Genomic DNA, 18,764 nt, shown 5'->3' on the forward strand with positions numbered 1-18,764 from the left:
CAGCACCTGGTAGCTTGGAAGTCAGTTACCCAGGGTTTGGATGAGTGAAGGGAGGGACACGAGCTCAGGGAGCGGTCGCTGCCACTTGGGGAGAGGGGACCAGCGGGGAGGAGAAGCTACTCTTCCAGTGGGGTCCCACAAGTGGGCAATTGCTGTCTTCGGGGGTCACACCACTTCTGTGCGTGTCTCCGCAGAGCAGGCAAGCAACCCTGGGTCCAGGATCCTGGTCTGGGGATGGAGCGGGGCCACAGCAAATTTGGGTCGCGGTTGTCCGGGCTTAGGGACCCGCGATGTTCCACGATTCGGGGCCTGGATCACCGAGGTCCCGGCTCAGGGCAAATGTGTGGGGTGGGAGCCAGCCGTTGGCCCCAGGGGACTATCTCTCTCACTTACCACTCGGCTACCCGGACACCGAACCCGCCTTGTTGGAAAGAGCTCTCAGAGTAGGTGGGTACCCTGGTCCGCCATCTTCCGCCTAGTTTTAGGTCTTTGATCCATCTTTAATTCCTTTTGTATTCAATGTGAAATGATGGGTTCATTTTAGTTTTTCTTCACATGGACATCCAGTTTTGCCAACACTCACCCCCACCCCCACCCACCCACTTAATTCATTTTGGCCCTTGGTTAGATCCATAGGAAGATGGATTTACTTCCAGGATCTCATTCTGTTCCATTGTTCTATGTGTCTGACTTGGACTGGTATCAGGCTGTTTTGACTAACATGGTTGTGTATTGGGTTTTGAGATCAGGAAAGGTGAGGTCTCTTATTCTGTTCTTCGTTATTAATGCTTTGCTTACCTGGGGTGCTTTTCCTTTTCAATAAGGTTGATTGATTTTTCCACCTCTTTAATGTTGAAAGAATGTTGATCCAGATTGTATTATGTTTGTAAATAGTAGTATAGATATTTTCACAATGTTGTCTTTCTATTTATAAGCAAGAGATATTCTTCCATTTATGTAAGTCTCCTTTGATTTTATGTTTTTCTTCATATAGATCTTTTGTATCTCTGGTGACATTTATCCCTAACTGGTTCATTTTTTGGCTAACTATTGTAAATGGTATTTTGTTCTTGATTCCATCTTCACAGTCCTCTTTAAGTAAAGAAATGTGACATAATTTTGTATGTTGACCTTGTACCCTGACCCTTTACTGAATCTTTCATTTAGTTCAAGTAATTTTTTTGCTGAGTATTTGAGATTTTCTATATGTAGGAACACCTCATCTTCAAATAGAGACAGTTTTACTTATTTTTCTGTTTAAATATTTTAATTTTCTTTTTTGCCTTATTTATTTTTTTATTATTAAATACTTTTATTAGGGACTCTTACATCTCTTTTCACAATCCATATATTCATCCACTGTGTCAAGCACATTTGCACATATGCTGCCATCATCATTTTCAAAGCATTCTCTTCCCACTTGAGGTCCTGATATCAGCTCCCCATTTCTTCCCCCTCCCTCATCCACCCGCCCTCCCTGACAACCCTTGATAAGTTATAGATTATTATTTTCATATCTTACATCATCCTTCATCACCCCTCACCCACTTTTCCTTTATTCATCCCCTTAAGAGGGGCTTATAGGTTGATCCTTGTGATCAATTTCCCCATCCTCCCGCCACCCTTTTCTAATTCTCCTGGTATCTCTACTCTCATTGTTGGTCTTGGGGGGGTTATATATCCTGGACTCCCTGTGTTGCAGCCTCTTATCTCTAGCAGTGTGCATGTTCTGGTCTAATGCGATTTGTAATGTAGAATTGAGGTCATGATAGTGGGGGGAAGGAAGCACCAAAGAACTAGAGGAAAGTTGTGTGTTTCATCGGTGCTATACTGCACCCTGACTGGCTCATCTCTTCCTTATGACCCCTCTGTGAGGGGATGTCCAATTTTCTACAGATGTCCATTGCTCTCCCTCCCCCATTCACCTTGGGTATGATTTTGTTCTTGGTCTTAGATGCCTGGTTTTGCCTTATTTCTGTGGCCAAGATGTCTAGCACAGTATTAATTGCTGTTATTTTTCGGTGCTGTCCAGTCAGTTCTGACTCAGTGACACTACACAAGCCCAGTCCTTTGCCCAGTCCTCACGCTCAGTGTTATGTTTGAACCCATTGCAGCAGGCATTGTGTGAATCCATCACATCTAGCACCTTCTTTAATCTGTATGGTGAACAAATAATCTGAAAATCTAGAATATATTAAAGAGAACACATCAAGATTGTAGGAAGATTTGTTAACACATGCAATATACAAATAGCACTACCTTGTTTGCTAAAAGCTAGGAAGGCTGAAGCACTTCCCAATGAAGATAAAAGACTGTAACCAACTCTTTGAATTTCATCTCAAATAAAACCCAAGTCCTCACAACTGGAGTAATAGGTGACAAGATGATAAACAGAGAAAAATCTGAAATTGCTGTGGTAGGCTGGGTTGACTACAGAAACAAATACAGAGACACTCATATATGTGTAAGAGAGAGCTTAATATCAGAGTAATTGTATATCAAGAAAACATCACAGCCCAGTCCAGATCAAGTCCATAACACTGATATTAGCCCATATGTCCAATATTAGTCCATAAATTCCTATTCAGATTCATGTTTCCATTAGCAATGATGGGAAATACAGGAAAATCACAGGCAAAAGGGTGAAAAGTTTTGTGGATCAAGTGGCGGTGGAAGCATCACCGGGCTGTCTTTGCAGGTCTCCACTGCATGGCTCTTCCAGCTCCAGGGCTCTGGCTGCCATCAGTGTGGCACCATGTTGCTTATCAACAGGAATGTCCAGCAGAGAGAGAGTGCATCCTGCCTCCAGGAAAGAAGAGAGGAATTTCCCAGAATCCTTCTGAGAAGGTGATGCCCACAAGGAGGCATCATCAGGCTGTGACCTGATTGACAGACTAGACTCTACACTTCCACTCTTAATATCCTCAAGTTGACATGAGATTATGTAATTATCACAGTTGCTAAGCATTTCAAGCATTTCATCTCATTTGAATCCACAATCAATGCTTATGCAAGCAGTCCTCAAAAAATCAAGTGATGGATTGCATTGGACAAATCTGCTGCATAAGATCTCTGTACAGAGTTGAAGAGCAAGGATGCCACTCTGAAGACTAACATGTGCCTGACCCTAGTCATGGTGTTTTCAATCTCTCATATGCTTGTCTCTCTCAGAGAAGGGGATTTCACTTCTGCTGGTGGATAAATCAGAAGTGGCAACTTGCCATTGGTAAAAACACTTAACATTACTTATCTAGACACCCATTGGGAGAATACACCTAGTTTTATGTTTCTATCGGGCACTTTTGACCTAGTTTCTATCCAGCCATCGGTGACCTGGGCTACATGCTGTAGACAACCAGGACTTTAGACTCTGTTATTTTGAGGTGCACAACATCTTTCATATATCACAGCAGAAGGATCAGAGTTGGGAACCCTAACAGCCAAACCAGACTTTACCTTAAACACATCTGTAGCATATTAAAGGACTTGAACTACTCCCTTGGTTTAAGGCTAAAATGATCTAGTGTAAGAAGAAACAGGTGGCTACTATGCCAAACTTATGGATGCGGAATTCATTAGTTTACTACTCTTGATTTGGGGGTGCTCAACAAATGGGAACTTATGACTATCATATATTTGTATGTTTCATACCACCCTTGCTTTTCAAAGACATGTCTTCGTCTGGCAGGCTTAGTTCTGCCTTTGTAATTGAGTGTAACAGAAATTTTTACTCTACTTCTAACCCTCATTTTCATAGTGTTCAGATACTGAAAGTTCTGCCATATCACCAACCTCCATTGTTTGTTTAAATAGTATCTAGTCAGCTAAAAGTTTAATTTGTGCCAGTCAACAATTCATGTGTTATAGTCTGTTGCTAGCTATACTTGCATAATTTCCTTTCTCAACAGTGTTTTAAATTCTGAGGTAAAAAAATCAATATAATTGGCTACATTAATAACACTATCAGTAGAATTGCGTTATGCCCCAGGAGAATGATTTACTGTATAATGTTCTCTAACATAAAATGATAATGATGCCCCTAAAATAAGCAAGACACATATAACCCACAGGTTCAGAATGGATTTGGGGATCACACTTAATACTAGCCCCAATCAAAGAACAATTACTTCTCATGACCTGGTCCTGCTTGCTGTTGACCGTGATGAAGAGATCACTGACCAGATGGGGGCCACAGAGAAGTGTGGCCAAGAAACCAGATGGTGTCTAGCTCTCAGAAGCAAAGCACCTGTGGTCTTAAAGGTTTGTCTTCAAACAAGCAGCCATGTAAGTGAGGTATCAAAAAGGTACACAGGGAAGAAGCACACCAGCCTGTGTGACCTGAAGGTGATAAATATTGAAATCCAAGTCCAAAAGAGGAAGTGGTGTCAGCGATTAAATTGTGAACGTCTGGTTTACAGGAGGCTATGAATGACAGTAGAAGCCTAAAATCCGTTTGAAGGGCCCACACATGATTTAAACATCTTGTGAATTCCCTCTGGCCATAGTAAAGGTTTGTTACCGGACAGAGATTGTGGCAGATGTATATAGGTTAAAATGTAATATCTTATCATTTGATATTCCTTTTGACCCATTTTAAAGTTTTTTCTTTCTTTCTTTCTTTTTTAACTGAAGGGGAAACACACATGGATTAAGCCTCCAGTGAACCCCCTCTGACCATAAACCAGGGATGTGAATAACCTTGCTGTCAGAGTGCATTGGAGAGTGGTAATTGCAGACGCAATTAGTATAAAATTTGACACCTTATCATATGATCTCCCATTTGATACATTTTAAATTTGCTCTGGTTTTTAATATTTTCTGTTTTCTTTTTTATTGTTATTCCCCCCCCCCCTCATTTTTACTTGGTTACTGTTGTTGGTTTGGTTTCTTGTTTTTGGTATGTTTTTCTGTACATGAAACCATGGATAGGAAAATCTATAGAGACAATAACTGGATGAATGGTTTTTCTTAAAGAGTATGGCAGGGGAGAGTGGGAGAATTTGAGAACTAATAACAATGAGTACAAGATAGAAGAAAGTGTTCTGGGCTGAATTGTGATTATGGCTGTACAATTCTTGATTGAACTATTGAATTGTATGATATGTAAATAATATACCAATACCAAACCCAAACTCACTGCCATCAAGTTATTCTGACTGATAGTGATTCTATATAGGACATAATAGAACAACTACTGTGAATTTATGAGACCATAACACTTTACAGGAATAGAAAGTTCCATGTTTTCGAACTGCTCACCTTACGGATTTCAGGCCAATGCATAACTATTATGGGACCAGAGCTCCTTTATATGCAATAAGACTGTTTAAAAGAGAGAGAGAGAGTTTTAATCTATCTACACATTCTCCAGCATTACTCTTCTCTGCTTTTTTGAATTAGGCTATGTATGGTTTTCATTGTAAGGTAATATCTCATCATTGTTTTGATTTTCATCTCCCAGATGGTTACTGCTTGTGCATAACATTTTTTTTTCCAGGTAAATGCTAACCATTTAAATATAATTTTTGGTAAAATGTCCATTTATATCTGTTACCCACTTTAAATTGGATTGTTTTCTTTTTCTCTTAAGAAAAAGTTTTACTGGCATACACATCACATATCAAACAATTTAATTGATCCATCATATTAAGATTTGTGCAATCATCACAGTTTAAGAATATTCTATTCTCACACTCACTGTTGTTAGCTGCCCATTTCTCCCCATACTCTCTGCTATGTCCATATCCTACATAGATTTCCTGTCCTGGATTTCATATATAAAAAAATAATACAAAATTCGAGATGGTAGCCCACAAAGTGGAATTGCGCTGGACAATGTAGTGTTCTCATAGTACGCAGTGTTCCTGCTAGGCAAGAATCGAGCAACTCACTCCGAGTTTGCTCACCCAGTGGTATCACCTGCAAAGTTTCTCTCTGGTCACAGTGAATTTTGTTGTGAAAGCAGTTTAGCTTGCACCTTGTTTTTTGTGACAGCAAATTTAAGAGAACAGTGTGTGGCTGTGAAATTTTGTTTCCTGCTCAGAAAAAATGCCGCAGAAACTGTTGTGATGTTGAACACAGCTTACAAGGACAGCACTATGGGAAAAACTCAAGTGTTAAAGAGGTTTCCTCATTTCAAAAATGGGAAAATTTTGATTGATGACTTTCTGACATACGTCAACTTCCCAAACTGACAAAAATGTCAACTCTTAGTGCATCAGCAGTTTATTCCACCAGGTCAGACTGTTAATCAAGCTTTCTATTTAGAAGTTCTGAAAAGACTGCATAACAGTGTGTCACACACACACACACACACACACACACACACACAGCCTGATTTTTGGCAGTTGGGGGACTGGTTTTGCCACCATGACAATGCACCTGCTAATGCAGCCATCTCAGTGAGCCAGTTTTTGGCAAAAACAGCATGCCTCTCTTGCCCCATGCACCTTACTCATCTGACCTCACTCTGTGTGGCTTCTTTTTGTTTCTGAGAATGCAGAGACATGGAAGGACAGCGATTTGATGACATAGAAGAGGTGAAGAAAAAAACGGGGGAGGTGCTGTCAGCCATCCAAACAGATGAGTTTGAAAAATGCTCCTGAGAATGAATCACAGATTTGACAAATGTATTAAGTGTAATGGAGAGTACTCCTTCCTGACACGATTGCTGAAGATAAAATGGGTGCATAAGCAAATGTGGTGAAGAAAGTTGATGGTACCCAGTTATTAAAAGATATAGTGTTTTGGATCTTAAAGGCTTGAAGTTAAACAAGTGACCATCTAGTAGGGAAGCAACAAAGCCCACATGGAAGAAGCACACCAGCCTGTGTGATCATGAGGTGTTGCCAGAAACAGGTATCAGAAGTTCAAAAACAAGCAATCAAATTGACATGAAGGAGTATAGACAAAATAGAGACCCCAAACCCACCGGTAAGATAATTAGACAGTCCCTCACAGAAGGGTCATATGGAAGGGATTATATATCCAGGGTGCAGTATAGCACTGATGAAACACATAACTATCCTCTAGTTCTTTAATATTTCCTCCCCCTATTTTATGGTCTTAATTTTACCACATTAAGCTTGTTGGACCTGTGTATGTTCATTTGTATAATTAGGATAGTTAGATGCATGAAATCCAAGATACATAAACCCGTAAGAAATAATAAGATGAGTAATGATTTCATGAGGCTGTGGGAAGAGGAGGGAATGACTGGGGAGGGGAGCTGATAGCAATGATGACTGTATAACCTCACTTGAGGGGAACGAATAACAGAATTATAGATGAACAGATACACTGGATGGTGTAAGATACACCAAAATAATGATATATAATATAATAATAAGAGTTTCTGGGTGGTAGGGTGGGTGAGGGAGGGAATAAAGGAGAGCTGATATCAAAGAATTCAAGGAGAAAGAAAATGTTTTGAACTGATGGTGGCACCAAGGATACAATTGTGCTAAATCTGATGGAATTATGGATTGCTATAATATCTGTTAGAACTCCAAATAAAATAATTTTTAAAATCAATTTAGAAACACATTTTTAAAAGATTCTAGGAATTGACTGGATACCAATTAAAATATTTCAGCAAGAGGATGCAATGCCGTAATGCTCACTGTTCTAGTCCAATAAATTTAGATGGCAGCTACCTGGCCAACTGACTGAGATTTGTGCCCATTCCAAAGGAAAGAATGTATGGAATTCAGAAATTATCAAATAATATCATTAATATCACAAAGAAGCAAAGTTTTGCTGATGATAATTCAAAACCAGATACAGCAGCACTTTAGTAACCAGAAATTAAAACTAAATGCAGAAAACCTTGTGAAATGAGGGATATCATTATTGATACTAACTGGATCTTGGCTGAAAGCAAAGCATACCAGAAATATGCTTAGCTGCATTCATTAAGTATGCAATGGCATTGGACTGTATGAATATTAACAAGTTATGAATATCATTGGGAAGAATGGGAATTTCAGAACACTTAGTTGTGCTTATATGGAACTTATATAGATAGAAAAAGAGGCAGTCATTTAAACAGGAAATGGGGATATGTGTGGTTTAAAATCAGGAAAGTTGGGCATCAATGTTGTATCTTCCAATATGTTTATTTAATATGTATTCTTTGAAAATAATTTGAGAATCTGTACGACATGAAAAGAACACTGGTGGTGTAGTAGTTACCTGCTGGGCTCCATTCCTCAAGATCAGTCAGGCAGTCTGGGAGAAAGATGAGCCTTTCTATTACCACAGGGGCAGTGTTATCCTGTCTTATAGGGTTCCCAGGAGTCAGAATCAACTCAATAGCAGCGAGTTTGTTTTGGGTACAACATGAAGAACACCGGTGGTATCAGGACTGGATGAAACCTCATTAAGAGCCACAGTCTGTTAAATGCAGATGACACCATCTTGCTTGCTGAAAGCAAAGAGGACTTAAAACATTTACTGATGAAGATCAAAGACTAAAGCCTTTAATATGGATTCTAGTTCAACATAACGAAAACAAAATGCTTCCAACTATTAAGCAACATCATGACAATCAGAGAAAAGATGGACATTGTCGAGAGTTTAATTTCACTTGGATTCACAATCAGCACTCATGGGAGCAGGAGTCAAGGATTCCAATGACATATTGCATTGGACAAGTCTGGAAACGTGCTCTTGAAAGTGTTGCATAACGAACATTATTTTGAAGACTAAAGGGCACCTGGTCCAAGCCAAGGTATTTTCAAATGCCTCATATGAATTGTAAAGCTAGACAATGAATAAAAAGACCAAAGAAAAGTTGATGCCTTTGAGTTATGGTGTTAGAGAAGAATGTTAAATATAACCAAACCAAAAAACAAGCAAACTCACTGACATCGAGTCAATGCTGACTCAAAGTGGCCCTGCAGGACAGGGAAGAACTTCCCCTGTGAATTTCCAAAACTGTAACTCTTCGGGAGTAGAAAACCCCATCTTCCTCCCACAGAGTGGCTGGTGGTTTGGAACTACTGAACTTGCAGTTGGTAGCCCAACTCATAACCACCACACCACCAGTATTCTCCCATTAAATATAACATACTGCCCAAAGACAGAACAAATGTGGATAGGAAGGAAAGTGCAACAAGAATGTTCCTTAGAAGTGATGTTGGCAATTAGAACAAAGTGTTTTTGCATTGAAGGAGTACTTGAGTAGAGAGGCCCAATGTCTGTCTGCTACCTTAATACTTAACACATAAATATATGTACATATTTCCCTATTGTTATATATAAATATGTTTACATATGTGCATGCCTGTATTTAGACATCTATAAATGCCCATTTGCCCCCTCATACTTTCTTCTATTTCCATTTACTTTCCTCTTGTCCCACTATCATGTTTGGCCTTCATTTGAATTTCAGTAATTCCTCTCAGTTACATTGCCCTGAATCAAGCCCTACCAGGCATCCTACAACCTCCTCACCATCAATTTTAGATCACATGTTGTTCCCTTGCCCCTAGGTTTGTTAACACCACTTCCTTTTCCCCACCTCCCCTTCTTCTAGGTGCCTCCCCCCCACCCAGGCCAGGAACTGTTGTGTTCTCCTCCAGATTGTTTATCCCACCTATCTTAGACATGCAGAGACAATAATAGATAGACATGCAGAGACAATAATAAGCACAAAAACAAGACAGAACAAACCAAAACAGCAAAAGAAAACAAAACAAACAGCAACAACAACAAAAAAAAAAACGATAAAAAAGAAAATCCTATAAATAGTTCCAGTTCTGTTTGTTGACCTTTAGGTGTGTCTTCCAGTCCAGTCTAATGGGGTACCTTGCTCTGGCACCAAAGTCTATTTTGGGTATTCCTGCGGGAATTTTGTTGCTTTGCTCCCCTTACTGCTCTGTTGCATGTCCTTAGCATTTCGCCTTGGAGTGGTGGGGTCAGATCAGGCACAATTCCTGCACAGTGCCTCTTGTCCCTCATAGAACTATTGGTCAGTGAGGGACTTCATGTCTCGTGGTGGGGCTGGCCCTATGGTCCTCTCTGTGAACACTTTGTTCTAATAACCTGGCATTCCATGATGCTCAGCTTCCTGACAAGATCGCTGAAGACAAAATGGGTGCATACATAACAAATGTGGTGAAGAAAGCTGATGGTGCCAGGCTATCAAAAGATATAGCACCTGTGATCTCAAAGGCTTTAAGACAAATAAGAGGCCATCTAGCTGAGAAGCAACGAAGTCCACATGGAAGAAGCACACCAGCCTGTGTGATTAAGAGGTATCAATGGGATCAGGTATCAGGCATCAAAGACCCAGAACAAACAATTATATCAATGTGAATGAGGGGGAGTGCAGTGTGTAGCCCCAAAGCCCATCTTTAGACAATTGGACATCCCTTACAGAAGGGTCACAAGGAAGAGACGCGCCAGTCAGGGTGCAGTATAGCACCAATGAAACAGACAACTTTCCTCTAGCTCTTTAATGCTTCTGCCCCTTTCCACTATCATGACGCCAATTCTACCTTACGAATCCGGCTAGTCCAGAGCATGTACACAGTTACAGATAAGAGTTGGAAACACAGGGAATACAGGACAGATAAATCCCTCAGGAACAACAATGAGAGTAGCAATACCAGGAATGTAAGGGGAAAGTGGTGGCAGAAAGGGAGAACTGATACAATGATCTGCATATCACCCCCTCTCTGGGGCACAGATAACAGAAAAGTGGGTGAAGGGAGACACCGGTTAGTGAAAGACATGAAAAATAATAATTTATAAAGTATCAAGGGTTTGTGAGGGAGGGGCAAGGAGGGGAAAATGAGGATCTGATAGTAAAGGTTCAAGTAGAAAGAAAATGTTTTGAAAATGATGATAGAAACAAATGTACAAATGTGCTTGACACAATGTATGGATGGATGGATTGTGATAAGAGCTGTATGAGCCCCCAATAAAATGATTTAAAAATAAATAAATATGAGATAATAAATGTTTTTAGCATTTAGTATAACAACTACTAACTCGCTATTATAACCTAAAGGCAAAAATGACCAATACTTTATGAAGAAGCATGAGTATAATCAGGCCAGTCATAGTTTGGTCTAAACTAACTCTGGTTTAAATAACAGAGTTCTCCAACATTGTGGGCTCACTGTCTCCACTAAATAAATATCTTTCAAATTACATATATACTCTTGTGTTAGTCCAAATTGACTAGAGAATCAAATCCAGGGGCACTCATATATGTGAAAGAGAGAGCCTTATATCACAGAACAATTGCATATTAAGAAAACTCCCCAGTTCAGATCAAGTCCAGAAGTCTCATGTTAGCCCATATGTCTGATACTGGTCTATAAATTACTCTTCAAACTCATGCAACACATGCAATGATGTCTAATGCAGGGAGATTATAGGCTGGGTGAAAAGTAGATCCAGTGGCAAGGGAAGCATCTCAGCACTGGTGAGGGTCTCCACATGGCTCCTCAACAAGAAGATGAAGTAGAGAGACAGTGTGACCCACCTCCAGGGAGAGAGGACGTTCCTATAATCCTTATGAGAAGGCCACACCTCCAAGGAGGCACCATCAGGCTATGACCTGATTGACAGGCTAGACCCCATCCCTACAATCATTTATCAAGTTGACATGAAATTATGTAACTGCCACAACTATCCACAGGGATGTAGAATAACATACTGGTTGAAAGCATGGACTTCAGATCTAGACTGGATAGCCCAGTTCAAGTTTTAGCTTTGCCAGTTAGATGCTTGGTGACCACAGTCAAATCATAATTCTTTCTGTGTTTCATTTTTCTTGCTGCTAAAATAAGAACAATAACAGTGCTTCATCCATAGGGATAAAATGAGGATTAAGTGAAGCCATATTGGTGGAACACTTAGACAAGAGCATGGTAAGTGCTAGATGTATTTGTTAAATTGATTTTGAATTGGTTTTTGCTAAGACTTTATTGAACATTACCTCGTTTTCTTCCCACAGAAGTACAGTGAAGTAGGTGTTACTACTAATCACATTATAAATGCATGGAAATTAAGATTAATAAAAGCAAGCAAGTTTCCTATGATCTCACAACTAGTAATTGATAACTTTAGGGTCATGTATATACAATTAGAGGTTATAAAAATAAATCTCTGAATAAACAAGTGTAATATATTCATCCCATCTGATAACTAGCTCAACCTAAGGAATACATAGATTAATTTTTGCACTGGTTTTAAAACATGGTTAAAAATTCCTTGACACTGTCTTTGAATCTGGGTGAAAGTTACACTACGGCATTTTAAGACTAGACTATGTAAGGCACACAGTTTGTGCCTTGTTTACTGAAACACACTCCTCTGATGCTCTGGGCTGCTCGGCATTGCCATGTAAGAGGTAAAAATATTTTGAAGTCGTAATATCTTGAGGAAGCTCAAGCTTCATGGAGAGATCATGTCTGGGTTGCTCAAGTCAAGAAACTCATCTGAGGCAAGCCTTGGGGCCTGCCCAATTTAGGAGCCAGATATATAAATGAACACATCCCAGTCATACAATAACCCACAAAATGGACCCATCTAGGGATCCAGAAATCAAGGGGCAGAAAAATTATCCTCATTGTGATTAATCTTAACTCCTGAACTGCAGAATCCATGAGCATATAAAATGGTTGGTGTTACTGCAATTAGACTCTTGTCTTATCAAGAGTGAGATGTACTTTTGGAAAACAAGGTATCACAAGATAATTTTATTTAGGAACTCCTAGGAGGGAGTAAACCTTACCAGCCAGCATTAGCTGGCCTTGGTATTTCTTGCCTCCTGTGTGCACATTGAACTTTTTAAAAGGTTCTATCTCACATGAGATTCTCTAGGAACCCCCGCCCCCCCCAGGGATAGCAAGGGATTCTGGAAAATATAGTCCGAAGATGTTGTCATGAGCTCCATGCATGCTCTGTCCAAATATCTTCTTCTTCTCTTTCACCCTGTCTCACTCCTCACCTGAGAAATTTCTTCTATATCATTCTTTATAGGATTGGAGGCAAAGGGCTCTCCTTCTATAGTGACTGCATGCGTAGGTGGTGCAGAGTATCATGACCGTGCGTAGATGAATAGAAACGTCTCCAAATATACACTACGTTTAGGAGAACTCGCTCTTTTCAGTAGAGATGCTTGGCTTGAGGCTGTGAGCCATTCACAGGCATGGTCTTGTTGGTGGTCTGTAGGCTAGATTTCTTCAGGATGGATTGGGTCTGTTGTTCCAAAAAAATTCCACAACACTCACACCAAAGATTGTCCTAGGGAAAATTTTCACAGATAAAGGAGGGGGAGGAGCAGACTAACACCTCATCAATGTTATATTTGTCTAACAATAATACAAGACTAAAAGGATATATTTCTATATATTTTCCCTCCTCTACTCCACTCTCAAAGATTCTTAATGCAGATTTTCTTGTAATAATAAGGAGGGCTTGGTTGGTCTAGCAGGTTTAAATGAAAGGACAAAGAAAGGGAACTCCTTTTATTTTACCTTTCCACGCTCTGAAGCCACTGTTAGGCCAAGCTTTCTAATTCTTGTGTGTCTTCTTTTCTCTCTATCTAAACACACGATTTGTCCTGCTTTTTCTAGGATCTGTCCCGGCCACTTGAGTAATTTAATGGCTAAAAACATATGTGTAGATAGTATGCTGAATATGACACTTGGACTGATTAAGACATGGGATAGAGCAGTGGCTCTGTGTGTCGGCTGAGGCTTTCTGCAGAACAAATGGCTCCTGGTGTCTGGCACTGACACATTCCGCTTCTTGTTTAGGGAGGAAGGCAGCATGTTGATAATTAACTCAGCTCACAATGGCAGCCATACCAGGCTCTTTAAAGTCCCAGTGCTGATTTTCCACTGCTTAACAACTTGTCTGCCTTCACCAGGAGAATGCAGAGAGTTGATCAGAACCTATGTTTATAACCTTGGTCCAAACCATTCTTTTTCCTTTATTACATGTGTGACAGCAGTGAAAAATAGTACTCAGTGAAATGTACATTAAAATCATTAGTATCCCTTGAAAAGTGGACCTAACTAATGTGCCTATTCCTGATAGTAGTCACCCAAATAAGTCTGGTGCCTGTAGGACTGTTATAGTTTATATGTGGCCCATTCCGGTGTATGCCCTGCTCTACCTTCCCGGTATTATTTGTCTATATGGCACAAGAAGTGCTGACTAGTGCATAGGCTTTACTTTGCTGGATTAATAAAAATAAAGTCCAAATAGCTGTTGTTTAGAGACAGCTTGGCCCAAATTTTAAGTTTCGCTACACTGCTTCCATTCCTCATTGGTCTAATCTGATATTTGTTCCATAGTGATTGATAAATGATTCAAAGACTGTCCCAATTCAGCTATAACAGAACTAGGATTAAAGTCCTCAAAAAAAAAAAAAAAAAAAAGCCAACCTGAGTATTGAACTAAGGGATTTCCTTCTTAATCTTAATCTTACTGCTACAGTTTCAATTAGTTTCTCATAGTTTATTGGTACCACTCACCTAAATCTCAAGGAAAGGCTTGGTACCTTGCTACAAAACATCTATTTTTCCTGAAAGTCAACTGAGGATATTGTTTTAGTAGCTGGGTGTCACATAAGTAATCATTTAACTAGATCTCAAGATGCAATCAGATCACTGAAGAAGAGTCCTTAGTTGCATGAGGTAAAAGACCGTGAAAGTTTAAAGTGGAAAGCAGAATTAACTGCATTAGATTTTCAACATTTGCCATGGATTTTGACAATCCATCAGAAGTGTTCTTAATCTAAATGTCTCTCCCCCTAAATGGTAAAAGGTAACTAAACAGATAAGTAACATAATTTTAAATCAAAAGATATAGCAAGTACCACATGTGGAGATAATCAAATTGCACTTGCAGGTGAGTCACCAATGAGAAGAGAAGCTGATGGGTGGTTGATTCAGAAGGGTCCCTAAATTCCAGGTTCAGTCCTCTAGCCAGCTTGGCCACCCAGTCATGTACTTGGCCTTCTTTAGCTGACAAGGAGGTACCTAGAACTTTATTCCCAGTAACTCTGAAACACTTTAATCACTTAGACAAACGTAACCTGCAGGACTAGGGCAGAAGATGAAAAGCCAGGATTATAACGTGTGACAAATGTATGCTAGACCTACGTTGCTAGAGTCCAGTGACTTTAGAAGATTTTGGAATATCCATGTTTCTATCTGCAGTAGGTCTTTCAGCTTTAAAAATTTAAAGGGTATTTTGGCTCCCTTAAACTATAAGGAGCAAGATTAATAATAAACAAAGTTTTATTGTTTGGTTTTTTTTTAGGCAGACCAGTCCCCTCTACTTTATCAAAATTTATTAGAGAGATTTATATGGTTCTGGGTGCTATCCCTAAACTTGTAATTTCTTTCTGATGTCTCTGGGACATATTTATAAACTGGGGTGGAGTTAGAAACTTATCTTTCAACACTATTTTTCTTATAATATTCTTAGGTTCCAGATCAAAAGGTTTTAGTATAATCGATTGGTTTTTTTTTCCTACAAAATGCCATCAGGTTCCCTTATGAGCCTTGGTTAATGGCAACTAGTTTGTTATCATGATGTAGACTAACATTTCCGGGCCATATTTCCCCAATAACTTATTATGAAGAATATTAGTTTTCTTCTTTAGTTTCTGAAGATTAAAGTTGTCCCAGTCCTTACAGATGCATCCCAGTGGTGTTTCTGGAGATACTAAACCTTGGTTCCCCATTCTTCTCTCATGTAATAATCCTCCTTAGAGAAAGTGTCTACCCTCCAAACCTGGGTTTCCATGCTTCACTGGTGCCTTACTGGAGTAACCACCCCATGCCTCACCTAACTGTCCCTGTTCCCAGGCAACTTTCACCACTACAGTTCTCAAGCTGGGTGGCTTCTCTCTCCCTCCACACAGGTGTTAAAAGTTCTTAGCTCTGGCTGACTGCTAAATTCCCTTAAGGTAAGGAATTAGAGAGTGGAGATGGCAGGGTCAAAATACTTCCTGCACTTCTAACATGACTTCTGGGATTTATAAAAAGTTCCAATTCAGTAAAGATCGGAGGGTTGGACAATTCTTATAAGTTCCACAAAGTAAAACTACAACTTGGCTCCATCTTTCTCAAAACTGGTAGGGGAATGTGGCTTGAGATATAATCTTGCATATCTTTTATACTGCCTTCTGGCTACTAAGTCAATTCCAGCTTGAAGCAAGGACAAGGCAGACCTGCAAATCATCTTAAAGGGAAGAAGCCTCATCCTTCTTCCACAGAATGACTGCTGGTCTCTAACTGCTGAACTTAAGGTTAGCAGCCCAACATGTAATTCATTAAGCCACCAGGGTACCTGGCTGATGTTTAAAGAGACAGGATAGATCTCTGCAGTATTCTAAGGCTTATAATTTTACCATCAGAGCTGAATATAGATCAAATTAATAACAAACTTTTTCTAAGTTAATGGTTCTCAACCTTCCTAATGCCATGACTCTTTAATACAGTTCCTCATGTTATGGTGACCCCAACTATAAAATTATTTTCATAACTGTCATTTTTCTACTGTTATGAATCATATGTAGATATCTGATATGCAGGATGTATTTCATTGTTACAAATGAAACATAATTAAAGCATAGTGATTAATCACAAAGAAATATGTAATTATATATTGTGAAATATTTATTTTCTAATTATGAATAAATGAAATTTTGTCTTCAAGCATGGTGTTTCATGAGTAACAGTCTTAATATAACAACAGTAAATTACATTGCTACATTTTGCGACAGTTTGTGTAAAAAGTCAACATCAGTGTGAAGGTTGAGATAGCTTCTTTCTCACTAGATCAGAAATTCTTGGGGCCATCTTTGCAAGAGCACAGCAAAGATCATCTTCCACAAGTCTGGAAAACCCTGTTTTACAAAGATAATGTTGGGAATGGAAGAAGAAGGCAAAACACAGTCTCTGACAGAGCAGTATATGACTGCAAACCCTTGATTCAGAATTTTGTAACCTGCATTGTAGAGAAATCAGTTCTCGCTGCATCGCTATTAATAAGTTCAATGAACTCCTCTTGTGCTGTCTCAGGAACATCTTCAACTTTGACTGTGAATGGGCTTCTGGCAAGTGCAAATGGGTGTCAGGTAGATTTGGAACATACGATGAAATTTGATCTGCAAGCATGTACACATGTTCTTTCACAGAAATTATCACCGTAATCCCTTTGTATGGTTCAATGTCATGTTCCTCAAAGAAAACAGGTAAGGTAGGCAACATTTAAACTTTATTTTCATCCAATTTTTTTTTTTTTTGGCCAAAGCTAAAGTTTCATTGACAATGATCGGATCTCTTCAGACAAATTGAGGCATACGGCATTTGGTCTATGAGGCATGTTGCTTGTTGCATGTAATTAACTCATACAAGATGGCAAAGATGGCAACCAAGTAAGCTAGTTTCTGCTTACTTGGAACTGAAAAGTGCTTCAAACTGCGGTCTTGCTTTCTGATAAAAAAAAACATTTTGAGGTCATCATAAAGCTAAAAACACGTTTGAAAACTTTTCCTCTCGAAAACCATCTCACTTCAGTGTGAAATAGCAGAGCATTATTCGGCGCATCCAACTCATTGCACAGTTGCAAAAACAGTTAACTGTTTAAAGTGCTCACCTTTACAAAATTGACAGAACTGATGACGGTTTTCATTACTTCTTGTAACTCTTGTGGCAGTGTCTTCATTGCTAATATTTGCCGATGAATCACACAGTGAGTTCTGATGACTTTTGGTGACTCATTCAGTACCAAACATTGAAATCCAGATTGACATCCTAGCATGGCTGGAACACCATCTGTGCAAACACCACAACCCTTTTCCCAAGAGATCTTATGCTCTTTCAGAAATGAATCAACTGTGTCAAATAAATCAAGTTCAGTAGTTGTCATTTCAAGAGGTTTGTTAAAAAGAAACTCATCTTTAAAGTTGCCATCATTAATATACCTCACGTAAACCAGTAACTGTGAACAGTTTGCAATGTCTGTAGATTCATCAAGCTGGATGCTAAATATTGGAAGTGGAGCAGATTTAATTTCCTGGATTACCTGATCAAGCATATCAGCAGACATGTCATCTATTCTTCTGCAGACAGTGTTGTTAGATAAGGAAATTGAACTCAATTTTGTAACAAATTTGTCTCCGATCATAACTCAAACAATGTCGTTGGCTACTGGCAACAGTATATCAGCAGTGGCGTGAGATTTCATAGCTCTGGCGATTCTGAGTGCCACCAAATATGAAGATTCAATGGCTGCTACATTTTGTTTTGGGTACTTACCACCAGTGTCGAGTCTGGCTTTCTTAAGTCCATAAGCTTTGCTTCTAAAATAGTTGGTATCCTTGCTGGCAAAGCGTGGATACTTGCTATCAAAATGGTGTTTTAGTTTGTTTGGCTTCATAGATTCGGCTGATAGAACTTCACAATAAATAATACATTGCGGTTTCTCAATTCCTGCTGTAATTATTGAGGTAAAACCATACTGTAAAAGATCCTCACTATATTTTCTTTTCTTAATTTTTTTTCTCTACACGATCCATTGTCATGGGATGGTTTGATAATGAAAATAATATATAACAACAGCTTTAATAATACAAAAAATGATACATGGCATAGTTCAGTCAGTACAGTTCATTAAAGTTTACTATGATTTACTTTACTGTGTTTTTTTTTACATACCTTTTACTATCACAAAGGTAAACTGACACTTCATGAATTATAATTACTGGGTAAATGTAAAATCAT

Source organism: Echinops telfairi, unplaced genomic scaffold (genome assembly GCF_000313985.2).
Source record: "Echinops telfairi isolate 266 unplaced genomic scaffold, ASM31398v2 ScPeMD7_70;HRSCAF=299, whole genome shotgun sequence".
NCBI classification, from domain to species: domain Eukaryota; kingdom Metazoa; phylum Chordata; class Mammalia; order Afrosoricida; family Tenrecidae; genus Echinops; species Echinops telfairi.